Genomic DNA, 11562 nt, shown 5'->3' with positions numbered 1-11562 from the left:
ATATGTAAGTATAAGGAAGTTCACTGTAGAATTATTCATAAAAGTCAAAAAACTAAAAACCCAAAGTCCACCAATAGGAGATTGGTTGAAAAAATTATGGCACAAATGTATAATGAAATAGTAACTTTAAAATTAGATAACTTTACATATGTGATTATATGTACAGAATGAGCTCCAAGAGCTATCAAATAAGAAAAGCAAAATGCAGAAGGGTGTGCTTACATTCATGTTAAAAAGAGGAAAAGGGTAATATATACCCTTGTAGAGACATAAGACTATTGCAGAAGGAGACACAAAAGTGTTAACAGTATTTCAGACTGAGAAGAGAGCTGGGACTTCTGGGTCACTATATGAACTTTTCTACTCTTTGAATATGTTTTATTATACAAATGCATACATTTCTAGTTTAAAGAACTAGTTAAGTAGTATTTATTTCCCCCAAAATCTGTGTTTACAGTCCAGAAGTCACTGGGCTTTCTGGAATTTTTAAAAATATTTTTAAATACAGCAATAATTATTAAACCTCTCGATTATTGGAAATATTGCTTCATATTTACATGTTTTATAAATTGGCTTCTAACTTCACATATCCAAATGTTACACATTCTCTTTTTTAATTTTTCTGTATAAAAATAAAATGTTCCAAGGAACTGACTTAATAAAAAAAGTACATAAACTTGGGAAAAGAGTTAAAAATAATAACTACTAATTACTAAGTACTTAATGACATGCCAGGTACTGATGGCAATGTTTTACATGTATTAACTCACTAAATCCTCATAATAACCCTATGAAGTAGGTACTGTTATTACCTTCATTTTACAGAAGTAGAGGCACTGAGAGATTTATTTGTTCATGGTAACACAGCTAACAAGTAGCAGAGCCAGGATTTGAACCCAGTGAGCCCCTAAAGGGTCCTTATCCACTGCACCATACATTGCCTCTCTTATTTATTTTAAAATAAACATTTGTATAGATCAATATCAAATATCAAGGAACAAGAGACAAAACCATTTATAGGTAATAATAACTTCCAAACACTGTCTGCTACAGGCCAAGCACCTTACCAGGCACTTCACATAAATCATCTCATTTAAGTGAAATAAACAACACAGAAGGTAGATATCATCATCACTATTTTACAAATAAGGAAACAGACTCAGAGAAGTTAAGCTACTCCGAGATCACCAACTAGTGCAGTAGTGTTGAGTTTTAAGACCAGAGGTCAATATAATATATAGGGTTTTCTACAAATATTCCTTCAAAAATTAAGTAGGTAACCAAATCTTACCAGTTAGACAAAAAATAAACTCTGCTCTATACAAAAACTAAGCATCACTGACAAATCATAAAGAACGCTCTGACAGATTAAAAGCCCTATTCTAAATATACCAGGAAAGCTAAATACACCTGATCTTTATTTAGGTGAAATTTTTAAATCTCAATACTCTTTTTAGCATGAACTCTTTTTTAAAAAGCTTCTTTTGAGCTATCTTTTGGTGTACTATGGCCAACTAAGGCAACCATCCCTGTGTCCCCTCCCCACAACAAATAAATAAATACATATCCATTGAGAAGTCTGATTCTCCTTAATAAAGGATGACAGCATAAGCACATAAACAAAGCCAAAAGTAACTATGGGATTATGCCAGTTTCACCCCCACTGCCTCTCCCATAAATAATATTAGGATGTAAAACCTTCAAAAACGAAAGAGCTCAAGGCTTAGTGGAAAATGGAGCCAGCCAGGGCCAAAGTCAACTGTTTAACTGAGAGAGCCTCATGCACGGTGGGAACTGGATGCCTTCCTGCACCCCTTAATCAAGATTGAATTTCTGTCAACAGGTCTCACTGAAAAAAAAGCACATGCGTCAACCACATTCCCCCAAACAAATTAAGCTGCCAGGCAAGAGAATCAGCATCACATTTCAAAATTATCTGAATCCACAATAGCTTCAGACTCTTGCAAATCTAGACACATTCATTATAAGTTAAAAAATAGCTCTTTCTGCCCAATAATCCCACAATAGACATGATGGAAAATTCTCTCCCATCTGTTATGAACTAGGTAGGTTCTTTTTGAAAACTGCCTATTAAGTACCATCCATCATATCATATAGCTTTTTTTTTGGTCTCCAAAAAACAAAGACTGAAAGGATATACATAATCCCTTCCCTTAAGAAACTCACAGTTGAACGGAGAATACAATTATGATACAGGGTGATCCTTGCTGTAATGGGTAATAAACCAAGGGCAACTAAGAATACACTATGGAAGTGCAGAGAAGGGGAACAAAGTGAAGAAGGGTCAGAGCAGGTTTACTGATGGAAGCGATACCTAAAAGACATAGACATGTGGAGTTCTACAGGCTAAGCATGAATTTTGACTTGTTCTAGGGGAAGAGATAAATGGAAAGGCCAAACAAAAAGAGGAAAAGTACGCAATTGAGGAAAACTGCAAAAAAACATATGATTTCACTTATATTTGGAATACAAACCTGAAAACAAAACAAAACAAAAAAAAAAAACAAGACAAAAACTCATAGACACAGACAACAGTTTAGTGGTAACCAGAGTGGGGCAGTAGGGAGAGGTGGATAAGGGTAAAGGGAGTTAAATATATGGTGACAGAAGGAAATCTGACTTTGGGTGGTGAAGACACAATGCAATATACATATGACATATTATGGAATTGTATACTTGAAACCTATAAATTTTATTAACCAATGTCACCCCAATAAATTTAATTAAAAAAGGAGCAATGTAACCTGTTTCTACAGTCATCTGAAATGAACCTCCATTGCCTCCTCTCTTCACTCTCAAACCAAAAATAACTAGCCTTTGACGAGCTCTATAAATCAAAAGGTGCAGGTTCAGAGGGAGTGGGGGGAAGTGGCAAAAGGATGCATTCTAAGCAAGCCTGAACTGGTAGACTAGCAGCTCCTAAAAAAAACAAAGACTAGTGTGATAGATGTTCTCAACTGGGCACCTCACTATTCAGCTTTCAAGCTGTGTCCTACCTATTTCTACTAGAGGAAAAATCACGAGTTAACACTAGCCAGCTTGTGAGCTGTGTCCTGCCTATTTCTATTGGAGGAAAAATCATGAGTTAAACAATTGGTAATGTAATAGACTAAACAGAGCAAGTCAAGACTTCATTAGAAGTATAGTTTGTTAAGCTGGTCCCATCCCAAGCAGTGCCATTTCCCCAGAGACAACCTCTACCACTTTCACAGGAGATAAGAGATCTTATTACAGTACCACAAGTTAAATAGAGTTGAGTTATTTTCATCTTACCGAGGGAGAAAACACTTACATTTTTTTTTGAACAAAGGAGGTCAGCAGGAGGCAGTAAATGGCAACATAATCCAGTGTGCAATTTTAACTATTAATCAAAGTCACAAACTAAGTCTGAAGGAAGTTAATGGACTTTGTGTTTCCACATTTATGTTCGCTAACTTCTATGTTGAAATCGGATCTGTTTACAGAAACAGATCTAAGAAGCTTCCAAAATTGGGTCAATTTAAAATCCAATGACAATCTTTCACCGTCCAAGCACTCAGAAGTCAGCACAGGATACATGGACACTTGTTCTAATTCATCACTGTCCAGAAACTTCAAGCAAATATATTTTTTATCACTTCTCTCTCAAATTTGTAAGTTTCATATCACTCTCTCTGAAGAATAACAAACTCAGTTCTGCTTTATTTAATTTATCCAGACTCTATAAACCATAATCCACTCTTACACAACTAATGGGACCTGGATAGAAATCAATAATGCCATTTACCTCTGGGCCAAATGTTTTTTGTAGAATTTTTGTAGATTTTTGTAGAATACTAAGAGGAAATCTTTGTAGAATATCAAAGTGTTCTGATGTTCCAATAGTAAGAAACTAAGAGTTTATAACGGTTAACAGTGGAGCTGCAGGTTACAACCCTCATCAAATCTCAATCACTCAGTCTTGTAGTGATTCGTATCCTTCAAAAGATTTGGGAAGTAGAGACATACACACCTAAAAAAGTGATTACCTGTGGATGGCAGGGAGTGAGGTAGATAGTGACAGGGTTGGAAGATTTTTAACTACTATAAATCTTTTTATATTATTTTGATTTTTGCACAATACGAATGTATCACATATTTTTAAAATATGCTCATGTGAATTATACACTGTTAGTATGTAAATCAGCATAATTTTCCTATGAGGCAATTTGGTGTTATATACCAAAGTCTTAAAAAATATGCATTCTTTTTGACCAATGATTCACTGGGTAAAATATTACAGTAGAACCATATAATGGAATACTGCATAGTATTTCATGCAGAAAGGCATAAAAAAAGTTCATAATTATTAAGAAAAAATAATGAAGGTTTTTGTGCATGGTGCTTTAGAACCAAATATAGGCAGAGAAAAACAATGAAAAGATATCTATCAAAATGTCAGCCATAATTTATATGAGAAGTGGGATGGATAATGGGTTATATTGTTTTCTTTTGCTTTTCTAATATTAAACAAATTTTCTTCCAAAACACGTTACTTTAAGATATGTTAAACTTATTTAAACACTTTTGAAGCTAATATATTAATATTCCCCTTATTCCTTTTTAATGTTAACTCACTGTGAACACAACCTTACCTGGGGTTTAATCTGTCAGTCCAATCACAGTTGCAACATACTCTTTCACTTCTCTTCTGAAATCTTGAAATTTAGTAAGTACTTCTTATCAGGAACCTGGAAGAAGCAGAAAGGTGATGAAACAGGTTCAAATTCTCTGTAGTAAAAAAGGTTAACAGAGAACAGGAAGGAGCTATAAGACCAGGGATATCCACTCTCAAAACCAAAGAGTGCTCTGAGAGCTAAAGTCTAAATAGCATGGATTCCCTCACACACACCCACCAAATGCCAAACTTAACAGACAGTTGTTCAACAGTGTAAAGTGTTCTTTTAAATTTTTCAGTGTACATTTGCTGTCTCCTGGTGTCTTTGATATTACCTATTCCCACTTTAAAGCAAACTTTCCAAAATGTGCAATTTATAAACACTGACACCAAGGGGTGGTAGTGTGCACTTCCATCCTATTCAAACAGGACAAATAGGCATACTTAAAATATGAAAAAACTTTTTCTACCTTTTTTATTTTATAAAGTAGAAATAACATTTAAAAAAATTTTCTAAAGTAAGCTCCTACATACAGTTTTATACCTTTCTCACTAATATTTAGTCTCCCTCTAATCAAGTTTCTCTATGCAAACACACAAAAATGGAACCCCTCCCAGTTATCCATAGCTTTTTCACAAAGTACCTTGGGCTGCTGATCTCTATGTCCCTGTCACACACAGATCTATTCGCAGAATTGCTTGGGCTGTTCAATCTCCCTGTAGTCAATTCTGCTTCCGACCTTGACCCATGGCAAAGAATATTAAGTATGCCAAAGGGCATTTAAATCTCTCTTTCTCTTTTCTTTCCCAGGAATTCAAAAATAATTCGGGAAGTGACCCAGGAAAGGCTGAAGAAAAAACAGGAGATCTCGAAGAACTCTGAACCTCTCCTGGTATGTAAACAAGAAATGAAAGAACTTTCCACATAATCTCGTCTTTTGGAGAAGTTTAATTGCAACTGTAGGATAAATTAACTTTATTAAGGTTAGAATACACAGACTTAAGCATGAGGCTGGCCAAAATAACCCTATTTTATTTATATGATTTGAAAGTTTAAACAAATTTGCCAACCTAGCTAAAAACATCCAGTTTTTCATACCTGCAGTTTTGTAGTCAATTTAGATAATGCCCTCCTGCCTATCCAATTCAACAGATATTAAGTGGGTGATTTCTACGCACTAAGACTGTTCTAGTTCTTGTCTCACCAAACTCTGCTTATCAAGAGCCAGTGTATGTCTCACCTGCTTCACAAAGCCGCTCTTGTCTATTTTAAGCCTCACTGAGCTCCCCTCATCTCTAAATTGCCAGGACACTTAAAATACAAAACAGTAGGGCACTCAGATGCTGTCTTATCTTATTCTGATTGTTACTTGTCAATTTGAATCAGTCTTTTGTCCTCAAGCATACCAGAAAACCCTGAGTACATCATACACCTGTACACCCACAGTATCTAAAACCAACCTGAGCACACAGTATACACTCAAAGGTCAATTAACTAGCTAAATGAGTGGGGAGCCACAATAAATTTTGATCCCAAGAGTGAGAGCTTAATACTGAGCTGACACACCCAACAGTGCTACTCCAAAAAACTTGACAGGGGGTGTGATACACTGAGGCCACACCACAAGGATATCCTTATTATAGTAGTAAATAAAAAGCCATAGGATATCAAGACAAGGTAAGGCTGAATCTGGGAGTACACCAAGCAATTGCCTTAAGGCAAAATCAGTAGAGCACTCAGATGCTGTCTTGTCCTATATAGGTCTGATTTGGGGGAAGTCCTTGGTACTTAACTACTAGAAAAATGTGAGAAAAAGAAACCATACATAAAGAAAAGAGGGGCAAAACAATCCTACAATATTGTAGCCTAATTCACACTTCTTTCTTTTCCAATCTACATGTTCTAGACTGGTACTAGTCCATGGCCTGTTAGGAACCTAGCCACACAGCAGGAGGTGAGCAGCAGAAGAGGGAGGGAAGCTTCATCTGTATTTGCAGCTGCTCCCCAGTGCTAGCGTCACTGCCTCAGCTCCACCTCAGATCATCAGGCATTAGATTCTCATAAAAGCACCCGTCCCTTATGCCAAAAAGGTTGGGGCTCACTGTTCTAGGACAAGAAATTAGAATGGGATAATACCTAGTTATTTTATACAAAGGGGGAGGGCTGGGCAGATATGGGTAAAACAGAATATAAAATCCCTAATAGACAACTTCAAGTGGAATTAAACTCTCCCTCAATTATGTTCTCAAACCACCTCATCTGCCTTTCTATCTTCCACAATAGTTTAGAAATGTAGTTGGTTGTGACATCTGTTTCCCTCCACGAAATGCTACATTTCTTGAGGGCGGGACTACTGTTTCTCCCAGTTCTCGAAGAAACTTATCTAGATTGTGGGCCTTAGTTTCCTGTTCTCTAATGTGGGCTATAACGCTTGCTGCGCAATTAAACGAGAAAACGCACGCAGAGTGCTTAGCCCAGTAAATGCTTATTTCATGTGTTCTTGCTAATAGCAATACTTGTTACCGTTACTATTAGCCTACAGTCTCTCGCAACTCCTTCTTCCCTATTTCCCGCGGCTGACCTCCACCTCTACCTCCAGACACAGCTGCCTAAATTCGGTGCCAACAGACTTCCCGTGGAAATCCTGTAACAAAGAGAAGGGTAGCCAGACGCTCGGCTTCCCACTCCACCCAGCCAGGACTGCGCCCTTCAACAAAAGCCTCAGAAGCTAGGGCCTATCGACATGGACAGCGCTGGGGGCTTGGAGGCGACCTCCAGTCGTTCAAAAGTCAGGGAGGAGAGAACCCCGCGACCCAGCGGCTCCCCTTTTCTCCCCATAGCTCACCTCGTCTCGGGTATAACAACGGAGCACCCGCAAGAGCCGCCGAGGGATTCATTCAGTACCGTTGAAAATTTGAACCCAGGCTCTCCAGTCGAATGCACCAATCAGAGTGCCGAGAATCGGCAATCCCAGCGTCCTTATTGGCTCTAGAGATCGCAGGACGCCGGAAGTCAGGATGAGGAACAGCAAACAAGCCTCTCGGGGGCTCCTGGGAAATGTAGTTTCAGGCGACTGCGTGGGCCCATTGGAACAATTCTAATAAGGAATTTACTACAAAGTCCAGGATGCTTGCCTTCAGACTATTTGAGAAAGGTGGGACCAACTGAAGAGATGGGGGGGTCGATTCAGATAACAGAACAGAACACCGCTCATCCTGGATCTCCGCAAAACTTTCACGGAAGAAAATTCTTTATTTGTTTATTATTCTTCCTGTAGTTGTGCTTGTGCCTGAATATTCATAGGAACTCACTTCTTTTTAATATGGAGTCCTCTGCAGGCAACGTAGACTCACCCTCAACTTCTCGGCCCTGAAGGAGTGTCTCAAATTCTTTATCCAGTCCACGCCCTGATATTGCTTTAAAAGCCGCGCTTCAATGGGTGCGTCGTCCTTCCGTTTTAATTACTACTACTACGTCGCTGATGTTATCTTCGTATTGTAGAAGAGAAAACAAAGACTCAGTAATTGAGTAAACTTGTCTAAAATCACTTAAGTGGAGGAGATGGGATTTGAATTTAGAATGTCTGGGCTTATGTATCATCAGTAACAAGGACGAGAACAAAAGGATCATAATAAACAAAAGCTACAAAGATTTAAAAAAATAAGCCTAAGACCTTATGGGAAAATTAAAAACTAACACTTAGTTAAATAACTCTAAAAATAATTAAACGAGATGGATGCACCTTATGAATGGATGGGAAGATCCAATATTTTCAAGATGTTAGTTCTTCATATTAAAAACTCAAGGCAATTCCAATGAAAATCCCAACAGGTTTTGTTATGGAACTTGCCAAGGTGGTTCTAAGATATATATAGAAGAAAAAAAGCACAAGAAGTGGCATCTGAATTTTAAAAAATAATAAGGGAGAATTGCCATACCAGATCTATAAACATTAACATATAATGAAACTACAGTAATTTTTGAAGTGTGGTTAATTGACTCCGTGGGCATTCAATCAGCAAAATCCATATGGGAAAACTACAGCAGGGGTCCCCAAACCCCAAGTCATGGACAGGTCTACCAGTCCGTGGACCCGTACCAGTCTGTGGTCCATTAAGAACCAATACAGCAAGACGTTAGTAGCCTGTGAGGGAGCTAAGCTAATAGAGCTAATTTATCTGTATTTACAGAAGCAGACGCCATGTATATCAGAATTTAGTAAATGCTGAGTAAAATTTCAAATCAGATGGACATAGACAAGTAAAGATGTTAGGACATTTGCTTTCCGTTTGGGAAAAATATTGTGTTAGATTTTTATCCCATCCCATACCAGTTACAAAAACAAGTTTCAAATGAATTAAACCCTAAAGATATTTAAAAATTAAAAAGTTTTAAGTTTTAAAAGCATATGTTTATATTGTTGGAGTAGGAAATTTTTAAGTAAGACATAGGGAAAAACTAAAGGGAAAACACTGACCAAATCAAAAATTTTAAATTCTGTTGACAAAAAGAAAACAAAGATTTTGGGGTGAATTCTTCCCAACACATATGACAAAGGATTAGAACACAGAATGTAAAAGAACAAAAATCTCCTATGAATAAGTGAGAAAAGGACAAAAAAGATTTAATAGGAAAAAAATGGAGAAAATAGACAATTCTTAAAAGAAGAAACAAAATAAAGACATGAAAAGGTGCTTGGCCTCACTAGTGGTATGGGAAATTTCAACAAGGAGGTATCATTCTTCACCTATCGGATTGACCAAAATTAAAAATTTGATAGTATCAAAGATTTGTAAAGTAATTCAGCAGGTGGGAGAGTAAATGGACTCAGGCTGCTTTAGAGGGCAACTTAACAACAGCTATTAAAGAGTCAAATATGTATGCCCTGCGACCTAAGATTTCTATTTCTAAGTTTAGTTCCAAGAGACATACTCATCCACTTACACAAAGGCATAGTCACTGTAGCAATTACTGAGAGCCTACTCTGTGTCAGTCACTGAGTAGTAGGAGGAGATGGCAGTGAAAAGACAGACAAAATGTCCTCAAGAAGCTGACATTCTAGTGAAGAAGACGGACACTAAATAAGGTGAATAAATAAATGATGTAGTGTATTAGAAGGTGATAAATGCAAAGCCATTTGCTCTCCAGGCCCCAAATGGTAGATGGCAAAAAAATGAGGGAGAGGTGAGGTGAACAAATAGAGAGCAGAGTTTGCCTGTGTTACTGCTGCCTACTTTCAGCAAACACACCACCAGAGCTTCAGGCATGTTCAGGGCCACACAGTAGCCAGGCCCATGGTGAGGGTGGAAGTAGAGATAGCTTGCTTTATATTAGGAGGGAGAGGGCATCAGATCTGTGTTGTGTCCAGGCAGAAGGTTCTCAGTGAGTCAGCGAGTGAGTGAATGAAGCAATGCCAGGAGGCCAAGATGTATGCAAGAACCTCCCAAGTCCTTCCAAATTAACAAGAGGTGAGCCTGGTCCAAGCGATTCCTCTCCTGTCGTTCCTTCTGCATTGATTACATTCTAGGCTGAGTCTCAAGTTCCCGTTCTTCATGAATGAGAGAGACTGAGATCTGAAATCACCAAAGCAGAATTTTAGAGCTGGAAAGCAGCACAGACACATCTGATCCATTCCATCCACAATTTCAGCTATCACTGTTTTGCCCTATTTACATAAAAGGGGGTTGCAATTTTCAATAGGGTAGTAGTTCAAGGACATTTGGGCAAAGATCTGAAAAAGATGAAGGAGTGAGCCATGCAGATAACTGAGGAACAGACACAAGGAACAGCAAGTGCAAAAGCAGGACCATCACAGGCATGTTTTAGAACTAGTTAGGAAGTAAGAGTGGATCAAATGGACAAGGAGAGTGTATCGGGATATGCGCCCAGAGATATTCTGGGGCAGGATGCAGACCACTAGGCCATTATAAGAACTTTGATTTTTATTCTAAATGAGATCGGAGTCCTGGGAGGGTTTTAAGCATTGATTTACTCTTTGCTTTTAATAAAATAACTCTGGCTCTGTGCTGAAACAGAGGGAAGGGGAATGAGAGTAGAAATAAGGAAATCAATTAGTAGGTTGTTGCATTATAGTTGTGAGAAATTGGAAACCACCTAAATGTCCATGTAGGAGGGTATTTCAATAAATCATCTATAGAATGGAATATTAAGCATCCGTTTAAAGAGTTCAGTAGATCTGAACTGACAGAGAGGTATCTTTGAGACACATTTTTGAGTTAAAAAACAAATTGCTGATCGATGAAAATACATTATGAAACCATTATGTCTTTTAAAAAATATGCAAAACAATACTCCTATGGGTATTTTTAAGTAATAACATATAGCACTTATCGTATGCCAGGCACTGTTTGAAGTACTTTACACACGTTAACTCATTTCATCTTAACAGTAACTCTATGAGGTAGATAATGTTATCATTTCTATTTTATAGATTAAGAAAATTTAGGCTCAGAGAGGTTAGGCGACTTTGTCAAGGTCACACAGTTTATCTGTGACTCAGCCAGGATTTGAGCCCAAGGAGGCCAGCTCTAGAGGTCAAACTGTTAACCACTGCCCTACACTGTCCTAAACATGGGTGTATACATGGAGAGAAAGGTTTGGAAGAACTCAAAGAAAATGATGAGTGTGGGAACTTTAGAGGGGAGGAACTAAATTGAACTAGTGGACAGAAAGGATAAATAATTTGAGCTGTATCTTTTAATTTTTTTAAAAAAGAATGTAGCCATGTATTATTTGTGTGATTTAAATGTATTGTTTTTTATAATGGAAGTCTGGTAGGGGAGAGATGTCTGCAGAGAGGAGGAGAAGCCAGTGGGGTAGAAAGTTATTTGGGCTCTTCAAGCTCTATTTTTAAAAAGTGAGAGAGAAAGAATCAACTTCTACT

General features: G+C 37.7%; 1 protein-coding gene across 1 annotated transcript in view; it reads right to left on the bottom strand.

Moving 5' to 3' along the window:
• TPX2 (TPX2, microtubule nucleation factor) overlaps positions 1-7651 on the bottom strand; it is a 52110-nt gene extending 44459 nt beyond the window's left edge. Inside the window, exons 1-2 of the mRNA XM_023523290.1 lie at positions 7504-7651; positions 4635-4730 (exon numbers count right to left, since the gene is read on the bottom strand). The gene's annotated coding sequence lies outside the window, so the exon portion shown is untranslated. The remainder of the gene's footprint in view (positions 1-4634; positions 4731-7503) is intronic.
• Between the last annotated feature and the right edge of the window lie 3911 nt (positions 7652-11562).

Source organism: Pteropus vampyrus, unplaced genomic scaffold (genome assembly GCF_000151845.1).
Source record: "Pteropus vampyrus isolate Shadow unplaced genomic scaffold, Pvam_2.0 Scaffold388, whole genome shotgun sequence".
Taxonomy (NCBI): domain Eukaryota; kingdom Metazoa; phylum Chordata; class Mammalia; order Chiroptera; family Pteropodidae; genus Pteropus; species Pteropus vampyrus.
The sequence above is the reverse complement of the archived record's forward strand: the minus strand, read 5'-3'. Positions and strand labels throughout refer to the sequence as shown.